Consider the following 22039-nt stretch of genomic DNA (forward strand, 5'->3'; position numbering starts at 1 on the left):
TTCTAAATTCAAATGAGCACTGGCTCCTAACTTTAACCACCCAGCCTAACCATCCCCTAACTTAACCCATTCAATCTAATCTTGGGTCTAACTAAACCTATCCTATCTTGCACATTCTAACCTCCTTATCCTAACCCCTCATGGTGTGGATATTCTCTCCTTGAGACACATGGCACTTTTTCCACATGTCTCCTCCCTTGGACACTTTCCCTCTCATGAGCAAGATCCTTGACACTTATCACCACAGAGATGACAAGTGTCCCTTCCTCCAACCTCTTCTCCAACTTCTTCAATCTTGGCCCTTGATATCTTCAGAACAGATCTGGACCATCAATTCTTGCCACCTCAACTTTGGCCTTGGAAATCCTATAAATATCCCTCATTTTGGAGCAATAAGGATCCCATCTCATATCAATTTAGGCATCATTACTATAGGCAATTTGCATTTCAATTATCTAGTAATTAGCTTTTGGATTTATCATAGCATGTTAATCTAGTTTCTTAAATCATGCATTTCATATCATCTCCATAGTCAATCATGATCAATTAGCTACTCAACTCTTGAGTTGTCACTTTGGAGGTCATTGCTCTGCTGAGAGCCCATCAATCCAACACCTTCAAGGTCCTCAAGAATAGAGGAAAATGGGACATTTCAAGGAAGGCTTGTGGTTTGCATCTTTGATTTAGTTTTTCAATTATGTTTTTTATTGTCTCATTATATGTGTATGCCTCTTATACTAACCACATTTTTAGCATCGCATTAATTGGCGCCCACCATGGGGCCTAGCCCCTTTGATCTTTAACAAGTTTGCTTGTAGGAAATTTCATTGACAGGTTGATTAGCTCTTTCGGAGTGCAGATTAGCCCTCTTGGGCTCCCGAATCGCATTTTTGGCATCTTTTGTGGAGTTTCGGTACCTCAAATGACATTTATGGGAGATTCCTCAACTTAGTTTTTATGTTTTTCTATACTTTAGCACTTTCAGTTTGTACTTTAGCATTTTTGGTATGTATGGTGGCATTTTTGGCAAATTTGTCAGCATTTTCAGTCTGTTTAACAACATTTCTAGTTTGCAGAACAATGTTTTTGGTGTGCAAAGCAGTGTTTCTGGTCTGTAAAGCAGCATTTCTGGTGTGCAGAGTAGCGTTCTTGGCACATATGATGGCGTTCTTGGTCAATTTGATGGCATTTTCAGTTTTTTATTAATTTTGCAAATATTGTATGTTGCATTCCTCATTTCTGCTTCTGGACTATCATTTTCCCGAACCTAATTTGCAGATTGTTGTTTTTGCAGGTACTTATTTCACTGTGAAAGACTGGAGTTATAAACTATTTCACCGCCAAAGAATACAATATAAACTACTAACTTTGTTTGCAGCCATGGGATTTTGCACTTATATTTGTTAAATTAGGCACATAGACTAATTACAATGGAAATGAACAAACATGTCTTATGTGTCTTGATGATAGGCGAGTATGCTCTCACCTTTCTTAGGTGATCAGAAAGCTAGACTCATCCTTTACTTTCAATAGTGCATATCTTTAGCGAGCCTATCACGGTGGGAAAGAGTAATCACCCTGTGAGAATGACCCAAGTGAGTACAGCTAGACTTGAGCATTCCAACTCACTATAATAAATAGGTCTCTAATGATTAAAGTCTCAGAGGATGGGCTTATTTGAGTTTTCTCTTTGAGATCTCTCATATCGGGCATTTTGTAGGGCCTCGCGGTCTCAATCACGTTTACGTGACTACAACTTGTTTCAGTACCTTGTCGGGCTATAGGCCTCAATCATGCTTGCGTGACTTCAAGGGGTAATTTCAAATAGAATTCCTAACTAAGAACCATAAAAATAAAAGCTACCTGATTCACCTCCGAAAGGGTGATAATCTTTGTGCAAGAGAGAAAGTAACTCTCCCAAGACACTTGCCATATTGTGCCCCCATTAGCATTTGGAGTTGGATAATACGACATTGAGAATCCATTGCGTGAGACTCAACAACCATATTCTGATTAGCTATTGGGTGTGTACCTAAGTCAGCAAGAAAAGGTTTTCATTCTCAGCCAATCTCCTTAAGATAGTTTGATTGATGTGTTTTTAATTGTTCAAAACCTTTGGGACAAAAATACAATCTGATTTTTGTGTTTATAAGTCAAGTCAAGATCTCATCCATTGAAATACAACAAAAATTGCAAACTCAAACCTCAAATTGTCAAATTTACAAGTTTCATAGCAGATTAGCTCTTTCAGTCCAAACAGTAGCACATACGGTTCAAACAGTTGCATTTATAGTCCAAACATTAGCTTTTTCAGTCCAAACAATTGCTCTTTTAGTCCAAACATTAGCATTTATAGTTCAAACATTAGCTCTTTTAGTCCAAACGGTCGCACCTTCGGTCCAAACAGTCACGTTTTCAATCCAAAGGTCAGCTCTCTTGGTGTTAATGTCAAATTTCTCATATTTCAACATTAACTCTCAAAGGTTGAGCATATTATAGAGTTGGGTCAAAATTGTAATCTCCTAAGTTCAAACACTCAATTTGCTAAACCTACATATCATTATTTGAACTTTAGAGTCACTTTATTGTAGAACAGAGTTCCTGGTCTGTCAGTCAGCATTTCTGGTTTGTATGTTAGCATTTTTGGTCAGTATAGTAGCATTTTTGGTAAGTCTGTTAGAGTTTCTAGTCCAAACAACAATGTTTCTGGTCTAAACAATAGCGTTTCTAGTCTAAACAATAGAGTTCCTGGTCTAAACGGCAGCGTTTCTGGTCTAAACAGCAGAGTTCTTTGTTATTTTGTCAGCATTTTTGGTAAAATACATCAAAATCAAAAAGCAAAAACAACCCATTTCTTAAACAATCAAACATAGAGAGTAGGTCATCTTGTTGGGTCATTTAATCAGGTTATCTTCTGTCAAAAATAGAGTCAAGAACAAGACACACAAAAAGTCTCAAGTATTCACCTCAAACAAGTTAATGATCAAACATCTTAAAGTGCAACAACACATTGTCTTTGATAAACTGATCGTTCAAACATAGTTTCTCATCAGGATTTATCATCCTTTAATCGCGAAACTACAACGCTTGATCAAAATAACCTCATTCTCTATCATAGGATATATCATTCCTATTGAACTTGGTCATATCAAAAATCACAAAATTTGCACTCCAAAAACTAAGATCAAAAAACTTGTAAACAAGAAAATACTTGAAAAGATCATTTCATGTCTATACATCCACAACTTTCACCTCAATAATTGATCACTTATAATGACACATTTCTCAAGACTTAAACCTTGAAAAACATTCAAAACACATGTATGCCCATTCTAACCAAGGCTCAAAGATGAAAGATTGCAGAAACAGAAATCAAAACTTTTGAGATAACTAAAGACTATAGAAACATGGAACACGAAGATGAAATAAAAGTTGAAGAGGAAATAACAAAACAACATGTCAAAGACATCAAAAAAGATCCTCAATTCAAAAAATTTATGTAGAAAATATTGGAGGGAGAAAAAGAAAAATATTTCCTAATGTTAGCCAAATTTGGTGCCACACTCCCCCAAGATTTTGATGTAAACAAATTGACACAAAAGAAAAGTGATCCTCCTCCTAATAACGAATAATATGAGGACACATTTGGTCTCAAAATGAATAACATGTCAATTCCTAATAACACCACAACCAATGAAGAAACTTACATCCCCAATAGAGATGAAGTAGAAATTTTGAATAACATTCAATCTAATGAGGATACAAGAAGGACTGGGGATGAACCAAGAAGAGATCGAGATCCTCCTATAATACAAAATTAGGGTTATGCTAGAACAAATCATGTTGATAATCCTATCATGACTCTCACACAACAATTATGAACATTGCAAACACAAATCCAAGATATGCATAGAGGAAATGTTAGATGATACTTGCTTCAAGAAATATGTCCTTATCCATTTGACAGAAACCTCAACATGATACCTTTTCCTATAGGTTTCGAGACTCCAAGGTATGAAAAATATGATGGAAGCACTGACCCTCAAGATCATATAAGAGAATTTTGCACAATGAGCATGGAGTTTGCACATGAAGATACATACTTAATGAGGCTATTTCCAAAAAGCTTAACTGGATTAGCTATGGAATGGTTCTCCAAACTTCCACCAGGAATCAAATCATTTTTAGAGCTGGTGGATAAGTTTGTATCCCAATACGCTGATAACATCCAACACAAAATAACCATGCTAGACCTGTGTAACACAAAACAAAAAAGTGGAGAACCCTTCATGACATTCTTATAATGATGGAGGCGATTAGCTTCGAGGTATCCTCGTACAGTGCCAGAGTATGAAAAAATGGACATTTTCATAGACAACTTAAACAATCAAATGAGTTATTACTTAAAAATGCAAGGAAATAAAAAGTATTGCAAAAATTATTGATAATGGAATCAGAATGGAAGAAGCCATGATAAAGAAAGGTGAGTTGAAAATATTCAAAGAAGGAGTTCACCCTCCTAACAACAATAACACCAATAATCACAATGATAAACCAAAATTTTGGAATAGAAATTGTAATGTCATCAATGATGGGATAGTGGATAACAACAATGTAAAACCAAAGCAACTGGTTTTCAACTTATCCAATCACTCAGCAGTAGCTCAACAAAACAACAATCATCAAAAAGCAACTATCAAAAACTTCTTTCGAAGACAATTTACAAACATTGGTGAACCCCTTGGGTCCACATTAAAAACACTCATCGCAAACAAATTGATTACGTTACTAGAAGAAAGAAACTTTGAACCCAAGTTAAAACCTGCTTGGTGGAATGACAACCATTACTGTGATTTTCATCGAAACAAAGGACACCAAACAGATGCTTGTCAACGATTAAAACATGTCATCCAAGATTTGATTGATAATGGAATAATAACTATGGATAGACATACAACAAATGAATCTCACACAACTTTCAAAACTCCACTTCCTAATTATGAGAAGGGTGAATCATCAATAGGATAGAATGGTAAAGGTAAAGAAAAGGTAAACTATGCTCATGCATATAACAATGCGGTAAATGTAATTGTGGTTAAAGAGAAACAACATCATGAATCTGCTCATGTTATCACATGAAGTAAAGCCAAAGTAGTTTTGTTGGGTCCTACAACAAACACGTCATCCACTACCAAACAATACAATCTAGTGGATCAATTACAGAAAACACTCGCACAAATATCCATCTTAGTGTAACGTCATAAATTGTACGCACTTGCTAAAGTGGTACAATTTAACACCTAGTTTAGCACCCACCTTAGTGCATTTTACATTTTGCATTGCATTGCTCCTTTAGCACTTAATTAATCAAATTAATTAGGTCTAAGGTCATATTTCATCATCCTTCACATCATAAAGTCGGGCCCTTTCGTTAAAGTGTGCCCCTTTTCATTTTATTCCTCCAATACATCATCTAATCAAAACCCTAATTAAGTCCTATTTTGAACTTGGGGGCTTGATTTCGGGGGTCAAAACATCTCGAAATCACCTGTAACTTCGGGATTCTCTCTAAAATCATCATATCTGACGGCCCTGAAAATTTGGTGAAAAGTTGTCGGGACCGTGGCGCCCGGAGTGCACACGGTCCCGGACATTTTTCCCGAAATTTTAGGAGCGTGATCCAATCATAAAATAAAGCTTAACCCCAAGAAATTGGTGGGATATTCGATCTCTAGGTCAGCCAAAAGACGAAATTGCGACCTAGGGTTTCATACATAAGAGCTCTCTTTCTTCATTTGGAAGGGATCGGATTTTTGTTTCCAGGAACCTCATATGCAGCGAAAGAGCAGATCTTTGAAGACTTCAACATCTTACAACATCCCTCTATCAAGAATTTATCAATTCCATTCATCCATTTAGGGCTTGGAAGACATTGAAGAACAATAGGAGATTACCGACTGAAGATTGGCTTGTACCTCTCCCTTGAGGGTTGGGTATGATTTCATGTTGTTTTCATGTCTTTGCATAAAGCTTCAATATCTCATTTATTCATGCTTTAGATCACTTTGCATCTTGATTTAGAGCATTTACATTATCATTTACAAGCAATTAGGGTTTACTTTCTAGGTTGCTCTAGTTTGCTTTCTTGCATTTTAGGACCTTGCACACACACTAGGTCTGCACACACAATACATTTTACAAAACAACTTGGCTATTCGTGGAGGTGGAAATCACCGAAGCGGGGATTTGACTAAGGCAAAACCCTATATAGCCGCCCATACACCCTTTTTCAGATATAAGTGCAGGTTTCGGGACTCGGACGACACCGCAGGATACAGATCCGGAGAGAACAGGTCGAGACAGCACTCTGCATCAAATTGCAGAGCAAAAAACTGGGAAAGGGGCGCTGGGCGCCCTAGTCCTGCTAGGATAGGGGCGCTGGGCACCCTGGTCCCTGGGACAGAGGTGCTGGGCGCCCTGGTCCTCCAGACAGACAGCACTTTCGACAGTTTCTGACAGTGTTCCAGAGTGCAAAACAGCAGTTTCCGGTGCAGTTTCAGGTGCAGAATCAGGACAGTGGTGCCCGTGCCCCCATACCGAACATTTTCAGTCCGATTTTGACTCTGGGTACGCATTTGCATTCTTGTTTTATCCTTGTGTTTACAGCTTTCCATTATCTAAGTTCAATTCTGCAATCTTGTTGTTAGTTCATACTTACATTTTAGGGTTAGGAATTGGACTTGCATAATCTTACCTTTCAATTACAACAAAGGAATAGAAACCCTAATAGGTAGCCCATGGCTCTCTCTTTCACAAAAAGAAGTAGCCAATTGTGCGATACCTCTAGGCTCTTTCGTATTCCATAATGTGTGACAAGAGGTAGGATTAGGGCATGATAACCTAGTCTCGCTTTTTCCCCCACACATTTTGGTGAACCCGATGTGAATCTATCATTGCTTCTTCTTGCATTGCATTTGTTAGATCTAGATCTAGATTTAGTGTTTTTTCATTTCATTTTCATTAAAAAAAGGAAAAAAAAAAAAAAAGAGTGTGTTTCTTTACATTGTATGTTTAAATTTTATGCAACTTTTATTTCAGAATGTCAGACTTTTATTTGCAAAATGTTCATGCTTATGATGATTATTATGAGTATAGCCAAGATGAATTAGATGAAGCTTTAGATGAGTTTTTGAACCCTAAAGATATCAAACCTTCATTTTACCAAAAACTCATAAACCTTGTTACTATGCCATTTCGTTGCGATGAGAAAGATAAGTTGAATGAGTCCTCTCAAGGGTACATTCCTATCAACTCTTCCACTAAATCTAGTAACATGGTTGTTTTCAACAATCCCCTCTATGAGGAGATGTCTCCTTTTGAATCAAAAGATAAACCTTTTAATAGATATGATCATGCTTTGTTGGATGATGCTCTTGATGACTTTGTGGCTTTATCGAAATCTTTAAACAAGAACAAGACTTCTAAATTAGTTAACATGATAAACTTGAATGAGCATAAAAAGCCTCTCTTTGAAGTCCAAGGAGCTTATCCTTCTCCCACCTTTCAAGTTCCTAAATCACCTCTCCTTACTATGCAAGGAGGGTATGATCATGATTCCTTTCGTACTCCAAATAAACCAATCATCATTGTGCAAGGAAGAAAACCTATAAGTCCTTATAGTTATGCCAAGCAAATAACTAGAGAGAGTTATCATGCGGTTGCCCATACTTATCATACCAGAAATAATAGGCAGCCTAGTCCTCCTCATGTTATCCCAGTTTCTCTTCCGAATCCTCAACCGATTCTTCCACAAGCTCCCCGTATTTCGTAAGTTCTTAGTAAGGAATATGATCTCATAGAACAACTTAAAGCTACCCCTGCTAAGATATCCCTTTGGGATTTGATTCAAACTTCTTCCGCTCATCATGGAATGTTACAAGATGCCTTGAAAGATTTGAATGTTCCTCCACCAAATACATCTAGTAATATAGCATCTTTGGTTAACTCTGTGATGAATCCTAAAGCTCAAATTGTGTTTACCCAAGATGAGTTGCCTACTAGTGAAATCCAACAACAATATGATCCCTTGATGATTGTGGTTATCATGAAAGACACTGCTATAAGACGAACACTAGTGGATAATGGCTTTGGTCTCAATGTGTGTAGCATTAATCTTTTGCATAAGATGAATGTGGATACATCCTTAATTGAACCGGACTCTCATCCTATTCGAGGCTTTGATAATGTGGCTAAAACTTCATTAGGTACTATCACCTTACCCATCACAGTGGGGCCTGTTACTTTGCCTACACCTATCCATGTTATGTCGGGAAATCTAACATACAACTTGCTACTAGGGAGACCTTGGATTCACAGTATGCAAGTTGTCCCCTCTACATTGCATAGACAAGTTAAATTTATTTATAACAATAAGACATATACCTTGATAGGTGATACTAATTTTCAAGCTTGTTTGCAAACATCTACTTCCAAGGGGGGGTCTTCTAAGCCATCCTCATCTAGTGATGACTCTTTAAATAAGATACCTATCAGTGAATCCTCGCTCTCCGATGATCAAAATTCTTTGGATGAGTCTGGAGCTCTTGAAGAAGATTCTTCTCGACTTGAAACTACACATAAGAAGGATTTTGATCCTGGGAAGATCCTCGAAGAAGACGATTGGGGATCTCTTGATTTTAATCCCACCTTTTTAGGTGAATATAAGGTTCCTTCTAGAGAGCTTAAAGTTGAAAAGAAGAAAGAAGCTAAAAATCAATCAATCTTACCCGAACCTATTAGTAATAATTTTGTGGCCGCTTCTCAAACTTCTTCTCCTCACACCTCTAATTATGAAGAGTTTGATTCTTTGTCTTATGAAAAACCACCTTCTCTTCCTGAAATGGCTGATCGTTATGGTCGTGGTTTTCGCATTTTTGCTAAGCATGGGTATCATGGAAATGGTTGCGGTGCTCACGAACAAGGGATAAAAGTTCCTCTAGAGACTAATTTTCACAGTTATGCCTTTGGACTTGGCTATAATCCCTGCAAGCGCACTAAAGCTTCTAAAAGACCATGCATTAGTGTTAATGTTATTTCTACATCTCTATCAATGCAACACCCTGAGTATATTGATGGGGATCCTTCGTGTGCTTGTGCTTTTGACGTTTTCCCTACTGATGATGCTTTAGCTGAATTTTTAGGAGCATATGACACTCTCCCTCGTTATCATCACAATAGGGGACTCCCTTATTGTTTGAACACTGAAGCCTACTTTGGAAAAGAGACGGATAATGATGAGATTGTGAAAGAATTCCCTCAGCTAAAGGATACTCCTCAACAAAGTAATCTTCTCATAAGTGACACCACTGATGTTAAGATGGACCCTTGCAATAAAGAGAAAGTTATTAAAATTGGAAAATGTTTGGATGGAGAGGAACAAAAACAATATGAAGATTTATTGCATGAATTCCCTGAGATCTTTGCTTGGACATACTCTGACATGCCTGGTATAGATCCTAAGATTGTTAGTCATAACATTGTCTTAGTTCCTGATGCTAAGCCCGTGAAACAAAAGATTCAAAAAATGAATCCTAAGGTGGCTCTGCTTGTTAAGGCTGAGATTGAAAAGTTATTGGAGGCTGGATTTATCCGCCCTATTGATTATTCCCCATGGATTTCAAACATTGTCGCTGTGGCTAAACCAAATAACAAAATAAGAATGTGTACCAACTTTCGGGATCTAAATAAGGCTTCTTTAAAAGATGATTTTCCTCTTCCAAACATTGACATGATAGTTGATTCTACGGCAGGACATGCCTTGTTATCCTTCATGGATGGTTTTTCAGGATACAATCAAATTTTTATTAACCCTCAAGATCAATTCAAAACCGCTTTCACTACTCCTTGGGGTACGTTTTGTTGGATAATGATGCCTTTTGGACTTAAAAATGCCGGTGCAACTTATCAACGAGCGATGACCCTTATCTTTCATGATTATATGCATAAGATTTTAGAGGATTATGTTGATGAAATTTTAGCCAAATCCTTTCTTCGCATGGATCATATTAAAATCCTTCGTCAAATCTTTGAAAGAATTCGTAAATATCACATGCGCTTGAATCCCCGAAAATGTGTTTTTGGTGTGGATAGTGGAAAACTATTAGGATTCATAGTTTCGCATCGTGGGATTGAGGTGGACACTAAGAAAATAGATGCTATTGTCAACATGCCACCTCCTAGAAATGTGTCTCAACTTAAAAGCTTACAAGGAAAGATTCAAGCTATTCGTAGGTTTGTATCTCAACTTGCGGATCATACTTTTCCTTTCACTCAACTTCTCAAAAAGAATATCACTTTTCAATGGAATGAGGATTGTCAGCAAGCATTTGAAGATTTAAAAGTGTATTTGGCTAGTCCTCCTATTCTTCAACCTGCCGAACCTTCCAAACCCTTCCTTCTGTATACGGCTGCTTCCTCCCATGCTCTTGCAGCATTATTGGCACAACATGATAAAGATGGTAAAGAATGTCTAGTTTATTACATAAGTTGTACCTTACTCGATTATGAGACCCGATATTCTATGATAGAAAGACAATGCTTGGCCTTGGTGTTTGCGACTCAGAAATTGAGACATTATCTCTTAAACTCAAAAGTCCACGTCATGGTAAAGTTTGATCCGTTGAAGCATCTTTTCTCTAAAACTGATTTATCAGGACGCCTAGCTAAGTGGGTTATGATGTTAACTGAATTTGACCTTAAATTTGTTTCACAAAGAGAAATTAAAGGGCAAGCGTTGACTGATCACCTAGCTGAGGCCCCTTCACCTTTCTCCTTCCCTAACCCTGAGTCTTTTCCTGATGACTTCATTCTTTCTATAGAGAAAGATGAAACTTGGGAGTTATACTTTGATGGCTCTAGGTGTCGTACGGGATCGGGGGCAGGTGTTGTTCTGATTTCTCCTACAAAGAAACCCATTCCCTTATCCTATCATCTAAATTTCCTGTGTACCAATAACATTGCTGAGTATGAGTCTCTTATAGCTGGAATAAAAGCAGCCTTAGCTCTGAAAATAAAACACATACATATCTATGGAGATTCAGAATTGATTATAAGACAAGTAATAGGAATATATCAAGCAAAACAAGACAAATTATCACAATATAAAGACCTTGCCATCTCTTTATTACAAAAATTTGATTCTTATACCATGGAACCTGTTCCTCGAAAAGATAATCAACATGCGGATGCAATGGCATGTGTGGCTTCTCTTGTATCTTTAGAGGACTCTATGGTTGATCTTAAATTTTTTATTCACAACCTTATTTCTCCAGCTATTGTAGACGATCCTAGTTTGGTAACATGTTGTGACTTTATAGACTCAGATGAATGGTACTCGCATATCGTAAGATATTTGACCGATGGTACCTTTCCTGATTCCGCTAATAGAAACACTAGGGCTAGAATCCGCAAGCTATTTGCTAGATATATCATTCTTTCTAATGTCCTTTACCGAAGGGGTTATGATGGTCTTCTCCTTCGCTGTCTTAACAAATCAGAAATCCCTGTTGCTCTTGAAGAGGCGCATTCAGGTGCCTGTGGGGGGCATTTTGGAGGCAAATCCTTGGTTCATAGATTTCTTTGTATGGGATACTATTGGCAAACTATGCAGAAAGATTCTTTTTCATTTGTTAAGAAATGTCATCAATGTCAACAACATAATAATCTGATTCATGCTCCTGCCCAAGAACTCCATTCTCAAGTAGCTTCTTGGCCTTTTTCCGCATGGGGTTTGGATCTTATTGGTAAAATCTCTCCTCCTTCATCTCAAGGACACACCTTCATTATAACCGCAACAGATTACTTTACGAAGTGGGTAGAAGCTATTCCCCTTCGCTCTACCACTGCTGAAGTGATTTGTCAATTTCTTCTAGAAAACATCATTTCTCGATTCGGGATACCTTCTACTATAATCTTAGATAATGGGACATCATTTAAGAACAAGGATGTGAAGAAATTCCTCGAGAAGTATCATATCAAACATCGATTTTCTACACCATACTATCCTCTGTCAAATGGTCAAGCCGAATCATCCAATAAAATAATCGAACAAATTCTTCGCAAAACTGTGAATAAGCATGGTAAGGATTGGAGTAACCAGCTAATCTATGCTCTTTGGGCCTACCGAACGAGTGTGCGAATTGCTACGGGAACTTCTCCTTATAATCTTGTTTATGGTGCTGATGCTATTATGCCTTTAGAGCTAGAGATTCCATCACTTAGGGTTTCTCTCAAAGGTATAGTAGATGGTGACTCTTATAGAGAACAACAACTTCAACAGCTTGAGATGCTTGATGAACAACGTATAAACGCTCTTGAGCATATTCAAGCGTATCACAAAACTCTACAACGAAGCTATAATGATAAGGTTATTCAACGTTCCTTCTCAGTAGGTGACTTAGTCCTTTATGAGAATCAGCGCAATGTGAATGCCTTACCTGCAGAAAAGGGAAAATTTAGTCCTAATTGGCTTGGACCATATATCGTTATTGAGGATTATGGATCAGGTGCTTACAAAATAGCGGATGTAGACGGTATGCCTCTTAAAGAACCTATAAATGCTATGCACTTGCGTAGATATTATGCTTAATTCTTCATTCCTTATTTATCTTCTTTTCAGTTCTTCAACATTGGGTAATATGTTAGTATCTCCTAATTAGAGCAAAATAGAATAAAATGTTATGATGTTTAATCTATATTGCTTCGTTCTTGACAAGCGTGTTTCCTTACTTCATAGTTTGTCTTGAATTCATTTATGTAAGTTGTAAAAGATTTACATTTCCATTATGCTAGCATATTATACAGTGTCTTTATGTGTTAAGTAGAATCGTATCATGTTGTGTTTAAGTTCAAAATTAAATCACGTTAGTTATATGATTCTTAGACTTAATGCATATTTCTTCCCTATCATCAATGTAGTACTTGATTAAATTAAGTCACACATGTATCAATTTAATCATGGTGCATTGAGAAATCAATCGCATGGAAATTTAAATTCTGAACATACATGTACATTTACCAAATGTATTAGATTTAATCAAAGCAAAATATACATTGTTTTAAGCATTAAAGATAACACATTTGAGACAAAAGAGAAGCATGTATATATACATATATATATGTGGATCGTATACAAATATAGGTCACTATACATCCAAAATGTGACCTCTCCTACATCATAAAATCATCTCCTATCCCTAGGACTAGTGGCTAGAGAGTGTCGACTGGACGCTCCCTCTTGATCTGGTCGTGAAGGTGGACCCATGGGTGTGTAGCGCGATACAGACCGTGAGTGACTCCGAGAGGAACTCCTACGATCCCTATCCATAAGGATCACGTGATAGGTGGTAGCCTCGGCCTGAGCTGCTGCTAGATCTCACCGCGCCCGCTGAAGGTCCTCTGATAGGACTCTCTCTCTCTCCCTCCATATGTCTACCTGAACTCAGAATGGGGAAAACAAATCATCATGCTGACCCGCATTCCCTTGAGGTCTATAAGCAATCTGTGAGGAACTGGGGATCTGTACTATCGTGGAAATGTCTGTCACTGCCTGCTGAATCAGGGAACACCACTCCTGCACATTAGCTGTGGTAGTAGAATAGATTTTTTTTGTATTAGTATCATTCTATATCATCAAAACATTAATAATCAATTTAAACCTACTATACCTGGGTCTCCCTCACGCCAGTAGGGATCATGATACGGTAGCATCTGTGATTGGGATCTACTAGGCTCCCCTCGCTCGACTAATCTGTGCATGATGGGTGTAGGCTGGACGATACTAGGAACAGGTCTCCGTATCGCCTCATGTTCTCCCTGTTGGGGAATAAGAGGAGGATCCAGAGCTATGGTATCATCCCCTGAATGGTGAGGAGCTGCATCTGACTCCTCCTCATCATCTCTATCCTCATCTGCATCCTCATCCTCATCTGCATCCTCGTTCTCCTCATCATCAGTTCTCTCCTCCTTGTCCTCATCTCTATCTGTGTCCTCCTCCTCCTCAGCGCTGGGCTGATCGCCTGTAGGTGGATCAGGATCTCCCACCTCCTCATGACCCTCTCCCTCCTCTGGCTCCTCTGACTTGGATCCCTGGTCCTCATCTCGGTCTCCATGTCTCCATGGGCCTGGATGGCCTGTCGGGTGATCCGGTGGAAAGATAGGACCTAGATATGATCTCATAAACCATGAGACATACCTGCGCTGTGCTCCAGGCTCTACAGAATAATCAGTGACTACATCCTGATCAGATCCCTCTATATCTGTAGTCTCGATGTCATCTATCGTCGGTCTCGCTACTACTCTAGGTCTGGGAAGGACCCGTGAGTGTCGAGTATAGATGGGCACATCGGCTGGAACACACTGCTCTAGCCCGAACTGCCTCCGTACTCGTTCAAAGTAGAAAGGGACTATGATGTGTGAATATCGTCCCTGCAGTAGGCGGTTCCTCTGTAAGCATGCTAACTGTCTCTCCATCCCATCCCATCTGTGCATCCGCAGGTAAGGTCTCCACACTGTCACCTCGGTTGTCAGTCTATCGAAAATCACTCTCCAATATAATAGATCTCCAAATCTCCACTCGCTGGTAAGTGGATAAGAAAACACCCTAGGTCGCTCACTAGCCGTACTCAATAGAAAGCCAATAGGCCTGGTGCATGTGAAGTGCTCTAAAATCCATACCTGCAGAAGTGTGCATGTCATCAAACTGCAACCCTGTCCAAATACATACTCCTCAAGGTCGTGATAGAGATGTGCAAGCATACTCTGACCCCGAGCATACACTCTCCTGTGTCTCTCCATCGCTCTAATGCGCCATGTGAGACCCCCATGCATGTGCGTACCTCGCCCATTAGGGCAGACGGCTAGTGCTATGATGGCGATCATAAGGCGTCTTAGAAGGGGTACCTCCCCTGTAGGATGTAAGAGCCAGCTGACCATGATGCGACCTCTCATCTCGCTCGGCATGACTCTCCCTATGCAATATACCTGCTCCCTCTGATGATCCTTCGTTGACCGATCGGTCGCGTATGTAACAGTCGCTCCTCTGATAGGAAGACGAAGTATACGGTACACATCCTCGAGTGTAACCGTCAGCTCCCCTACTGGAAGATGAAATGTGCATGTGTCAGGATCCCATCGCTCCATCAATGCCATCAGCATTGTAGGATGGAACCGAATGGCTAGCATGAGGATCACATACCATAATCCCATGATCAATAATGTGTCTCTCTCTACCTGAGTCAGCTGCGGAATCTGATCTCGCAAACTGCGAAGAATATGTCCCGCTGTATGCTCTCTCATGTACGGAAGGCCCTGCAACACAAAAACATAACTGTAATCAGTACTCGATCATCAAAATCACTCATGCAAACTGTCGAACATCGTATGCCAAGCCCTGATTGGGACCATGGCGCCCTGGTTGGGACCATGGCGCCTTGTCAGGGACCATGGCGCCCTGAGGGGACCATGGCGCCCTGTCAGGGACCATGGTGCCCTGGGGGGACCAGGGCACCCCACAGGGACCATGGCGCCCTAGGTGGGGCCCGGGTCAGCCTTCAGGGCCCGCAAACGATCACAAAAAAGTCAAAATGCGGAAAATCAAAAGTCAAATGTTCAGTCAACTCACCTCGTCCAGTGGCTCATCGTCAATCATGGCCTGGCGCAGGATCTCAACCCTCGTGGGACACTCCGGTCATCGTGAAGGCATGATGATGGCTATGTGGGCTCCGCTACAATGAACAGTATTCAGAAAATAACAAAGTGACAAATGCAAATGTCTCTTTCAAGGTATATACTTTCATTTCTTTATCCTTACCTTTCAAACCCTAATTTTCCTCTGTCACTCATTTCATCATAACTTGAGTTTGGGAGATGCGATTTTCGAACCGTTTGTTGCGTAGGAATCATATTTTCATTCCCCTACTCTCGAGATGTTCCAAAAAGTGCTCTGATGAAGCCTATTTAGTGAACGTCCCTCATCAATGCTCTCTTATACAATTTGTCGCAAGTAAACATGCTACCCTGTTTCACCTCCCTGATAAGCAAGTCGAAATAGGGGGGGGCATATAGCTACTCACAAATTTCATCACTTTCTTTAGTAAGAATTAGGTGATTTTGTGATCTAACGTGTGTTTTGTAGGGTGCGGTTCCTAACTGTGTACTACAGATACCGCTAGGGGCTTCGTCCGACAACTTATGGATATATCCTTTTTCAAATGATGTTTACTTTTCTGTACTTTAGCTTGCATATGCACGTAGTACTCATATGACCGCTAAAGTGGGGGCTAAATGTAACGTCATAAATTGTACGCACTTGCTAAAGCAGTACAATTTAACACCTAGTTTAGCGCCCGCCTTAGTGCATTTTACATTTTGCATTGCATTGCTCCTTTAGCACTTAATTAATCAAATTAATTAGGTCTAAGGTCATATTTCATCATCCTTCACATCATAAAGTTGGGCCCTTTCGTTAAAGTGTGCCCCTTTTCATTTTATTCCTCCAATACATCATCTAATCAAAACCCTAATTAAGTCCTATTTCGAACTTGGGGGCTTGATTTCGGGGGTCAAAACATCTCGAAATCACCTGTAACTACGGGATTCTCTCTAAAATCATCATATCTGACGGCCCTGAAAATTTGGTGAAAAGTTGTCGGGACCGTGGCGCCTGGAGTGCACACGGTCCCAGACATTTTTCCTGAAATTTTAGGAGCGCGATCCAATCATAAAATAAAGCTTAACCCCAAGAAATTGGTGGGATATTCGATCTCTAGGTCGGCCAAAAGACGAAATTGCGACCTAGGGTTTCATACATAAGAGCTCTCTTTCTTCATTTGGAAGGGATCGGATTTTTGTTTCTAGGAACCTCATATGCAGCAAAAGAGCAGATCTTTGAAGACTTCAACATCTTACAACATCCCTCTATCAAGCATTTATCAATTCCATTCATCCATTTAGGGCTTGGAAGACATTGAAGAACAATAGGAGATTACCAACTGAAGATTGGCTTGTACCTCTCCCTTGAGGGTTGGGTATGATTTCATGTTGTTTTCATGTCTTTGCATAAAGCTTCAATATCTCATTTATTCATGCTTTAGATCACTTTGCATCTTGATTTAGAGCATTTACATTATCATTTACAAGCAATTAGGGTTTACTTTCTAGGTTGCTCTAGTTTGCTTTCTTGCATTTTAGGACCTTGCACACACACTAGGTCTGCACACACAATACATTTTACAAAACAACTTGGCTATTCGTGGAGGTGGAAATCACTAAAGCAGGGGTTTGACTAAGGCAAAACCCTATATAGCCGCCCATACACCCTTTTTCAAATATAAGTGCAGGTTTCGGGACTCGGATGACACCGCAGGATACAGATCCGGAGAGAACAGGTCGAGACAACACTCTACATCAAATTGCAGAGCAAAAGACTGGGACAGGGGTGCTGGGCACCTTGGTCCTGCCAGGACAGGGGCGCTGGGCACCCTGGTCCCTAGGATAGAGGCGCTGGGTGCCCTGGTCCTCCGGACAGACAGCACTTTCGACAGTTCCCGATAGTGTTCCAGAGTGCAAAACAGCAGTTTCCGGTGCAGTTTCAGGTGCAGAATCAAGACAGTGGCGCCCGCGCCCCTATCTCGAACATTTTTAGTCCGATTTTGACTCCAGGTACACATTTTCATTCTTGTTTTATCCTTGTGTTTATAGCTTTCCATTGTCTAAGTTCAATTCTGCAATCTTGTTGTTAGTTCATACTTACATTTTAGGGTTAGGAATTGGACTTGCATAATCTTACCTTTCAATTACAACAAAGGAATAGAAACCCTAATAGGTAGCCCGTGGCTCTCTCTTTCACAAAAAGAAGTAGCCAATTGTGTGATATCTCTAGGCTCTTTCATATTCCGTAATGTGTGACAAGAGGTAGGATTAGGGCATGATAACCTAGTCTCGCTTTTTCCCCCACACACTTAGAACTTTTAAAACAGTCACCTGCACACAAAGAGATTCTTGAATGAGCATTAATAGATACAACAATGTCCAAAGATCTTGATATAGATCAATTCCAAACCATGGTGGGACACCTCACAACTCCTCACTGCTTATCATTTACTGAAGAAGATGACATGTCCTTGCAACATCCCCACAACGCTCCTTTGCATATTGAAGTCCTCGTTCACAAAACACAAGTTAAATTTGTTCTAATAGATGGTGGAGCTGGCCTAAATATTTGTTCATTGAGTCTTGTTCATGCCTTAGGATATTCAGAAGATACAGTTGATCCCCATAAAAAGATCACCATAAAAGCCTATGATGAAGAAGAACGTTCCTCCAAGGGAATTGTGATACTACCCATCAGAGTGGGACCTTTACAGAAAAACACAGCATGCCAAGTTCTGGACTTGGACTTATCATATAATATACTCCTAGGGAGACCATGGATACATGACTTGCAATCTATCCCATCAACCTATCATCAGTGTGTCAAATTTCCCTATGATGGACAAGAAATCACAATATCTGCAAATTCAAATCCATTCCAGTATTGCAGCAATCTAAAAATGGCTCAAGAAGTCATTGTTCCTCATAACAGGGAGGTGTCATCTTCGAACACACAATCCAAAGAACAATCCTTTGCCTCTATTTTATCAAGTATGGAAAAACAAATGCACTTAAGAGATCAATGAAATGGAGAATACTCAATATCACAATTACCACTCTCTCCTAAATCCTTTGGAAAACCATCAAACTCTAAAAAACAACCAATTGTGAAACATCTTCCGATATTTGATGTAGCATTCATTAGTGTTGGAACCTTGTTAGAGGAGACAGAAGATAAAGATGTGCTACAGTGGCTATACAAAGATGAAGAAATTTAACAAAAGGTCAACAATGTCAGAATACCTATAGAAAAATATGGAAAAGGATTCAGCATTCTTCAAAAGATGGGATACACTAGAACAGGTCCTATAGGAAAAAGAAAAGAAGGTATCTTAGAACCTATCCAACCTCATAATCAGCAAGCTACAGACAAAGAAGGCTTAGGTTATGGACAAGTTACTCTACCAGAAGACACATTTTCTAACCAACAAAAAGAAGAATACAAAAACAAACAAGAATAACTTGCAATTGAAAGGGAAGAAGCATTTGCAAAGCAATGAGCACAACCAAACATGAAATGGAAAAAGAAACAATCCTCAAATCAACAAGAGAAACAAACCAATAATACCTCCCAAGCAGCATTAACTCTCAATCAAAACAAGCATGAACCTAGTACTAATCAAGGAGAACTGATAGTAAAGTTGACAGAACTCAATCTCAGTCCAGAAGAAGTTGAATATGAAAGAAGGAAAGATATAGCAAGACAAAAAAAAGAAACACATCAAAATATAAATGAACAAATTTGTAGATTGCAAGCTGCAAGTGAGATAGATTCTGATGAATGGGAATGAGATTCCTATCATTCTGAAGAATTGGCTAAAGAAAATTGCTTTAAAGAAGATGTAGGAGTCAATGTAGTTCACACGTATGCAGGGAAAACGTTAGGAACTAGTTCACTTGAATTAGAATCACATTCGACTGACTTGGACTTAATTGAGGATGATCAAGAACTTCTTGGGCGAGGTCATTCTGATGAGTGTATCGTTCTAGACATTGACATACATATCAAAAACTTTGATAACTCAATCATGACCCTGAATACTCTTGAAGCATCTCAACTTGATGATCCTTTACCTCTAATCCACCCCGAACTTATTGAATGGGAAAATGAAGGACATACTGCCATTGATACCATTCTAAATGCATATGCCATATCCGTATATCTTAATGCAATCAAACCCACAACAACTTCCACCAGGAATTTCAGCAACGCATCTTCCAGTCAAGTGGGTGCGAAATCTCCTAGTCACAAAAGCGAAAATAAAGAAAACAATATTAGGTCTAATGTTGAAAACCATTTCTTGGCAACATTAGATCAGGAAAAAGTAAAAAGAAAGGACACATCTAACAGTGAAAACCTCCTCGATGCACTGGAAGATGGGAAATTTGACACCTTACCTGAGTACTATCAAGAAAGGTCATCGATTTTGATTGAACCAACAGAAGCAGTTAATATTGGGACAACAGAGCAACTAAAGATCCTACATCCAACAACTTCTCTATCAGAAAAAGAAAGGAAAGAATATATGGAATTCTTTAAACGATGACAAATAAATTTCGCCTGGTCATATGTAGACATGCTAGGATTAGATCCAGAGCTTATTATGCATCACTTGAATGTCAATCTAGGAGCCAAACCAGTCAAACAAAAATTAAGAAAGATGCATCCACATATTGCTCTCTTGGTCAAAGCAGAACTAAAAAAATTACTGGATGTAGGATTCATCAGACCTATAACATATCCTCAATGGGTATCAAACATTGTTCCTATTTCAAAGCCAGACAAAAGTATCAGAGTATGCACAGACTTCAGAGATCTTTATAATGCATGACCAAAGGATGAATTTCCTTTGCCTAACATTAACATCATTGTATATTTAACAGCTAGACACTCCATGTTTTCTCTAATGGATGGTTTCTCCGGATACAATCAGATTAAAATAGCACCTGAAGATCAAGAAAAGATAGCTTTCACATGTTCGTGAGGTACTTTCTACTGGAACGTCATGCCTTTTGGATTAAAGAATGCAAGTGCCACATATCAGAGAGCTATGACAATGATATTCCATGACATGATGCATACATTCATGGAAGACTATGTGGATGACATCTTGGCAAAATCATACAACATAGAAGAACATATCAAAATACTAGAAAAGATATTTGATCAGTTAGAATAGTACAAGCTATGACTAAATCCTAAGAAATGTGCCTTTGGTGTCACTTCAGGAAACCTATTGGGATACATTGTTTCAGCTAGAGGTATCAAAGTAGATCTAGCTAAGGTCAAAGCAATCATGGAAATGACATCTCCCAAGAATATAAGTCAACTCAGATCACTACAAGGAAGACTGCAGTCAATCAAAAGATTTGTGGCTCAATTAGCAGATAAATGTCAACCATTCACCCATCTATTACATAAAAATGTTCATTTCAAGTGAGACCATCAATGTGAGGATGCATTCAACAAGATCAAGGCATATCTCATGCAACCACCCATTCTAATGTCACCAATTCCAGACAAGCCATTATTGCTCTATGTATCGACCACTAAAGTATCATTAGGAGTTTTGCTTGCACAATAGGATAATGAAGGAAAAGAGTGAGCCATCTACTACATTTGTAGAACACTAGTGGGATACGAGCTCAACTATTCCCCAACAGAAAAAGCATGCTTGGCGGTAGTTTTTGCTTCTCAAAAATTAAGACACTATCTACTGTCTCACTCCATCAAGTTGATAGCTAAACTCGATCCATTGAAATATTTGCTCAGCAAGGCAACATTGACAGGACGACTAGCAAAATGGATCATGATCCTAAGTGAGTTTGATATTGAGTATGTAGATAGAAAAGCTATCAAGGGACAAGTCATCACAAATCAACTAGCAGAGGCACCACTTCAAGATGATCATCCTCTATAGATTGAGTTTCCTGACGCTGATATCCTAATAGTCACAATAATAGGATGGCAACTATACTTTGATGGTTCATATACACAACACGGGTCAGGAGCAGGAATTCTATTTATCACACCACAAGGTCATACCATCCCAAAAGAATACAAATTAAGCTTTCCATGCACCAACAACACTATAGAGTATGAAGCTTTGGTTACAGGTATCAAAATGGCTGTAGAATGGAACATTACACAACTTCAAGTCTTTGGAGACTCTCAGCTTGTCATCAATCAAATCAATGATGACTATCAAACAAAAGATGACAAACTCATGCCTTACAAAAAGATGGTGGATGACTTCAAGAAATATTTTGTTGAAATCACTTTTGAACAAATTCCAAGAAATGATAACAAAGCAGCAGATGCCATGGCAAC

This window comes from Cryptomeria japonica, chromosome 5, assembly GCF_030272615.1.
Source record: "Cryptomeria japonica chromosome 5, Sugi_1.0, whole genome shotgun sequence".
Taxonomy (NCBI): Eukaryota; Viridiplantae; Streptophyta; class Pinopsida; order Cupressales; family Cupressaceae; genus Cryptomeria; species Cryptomeria japonica.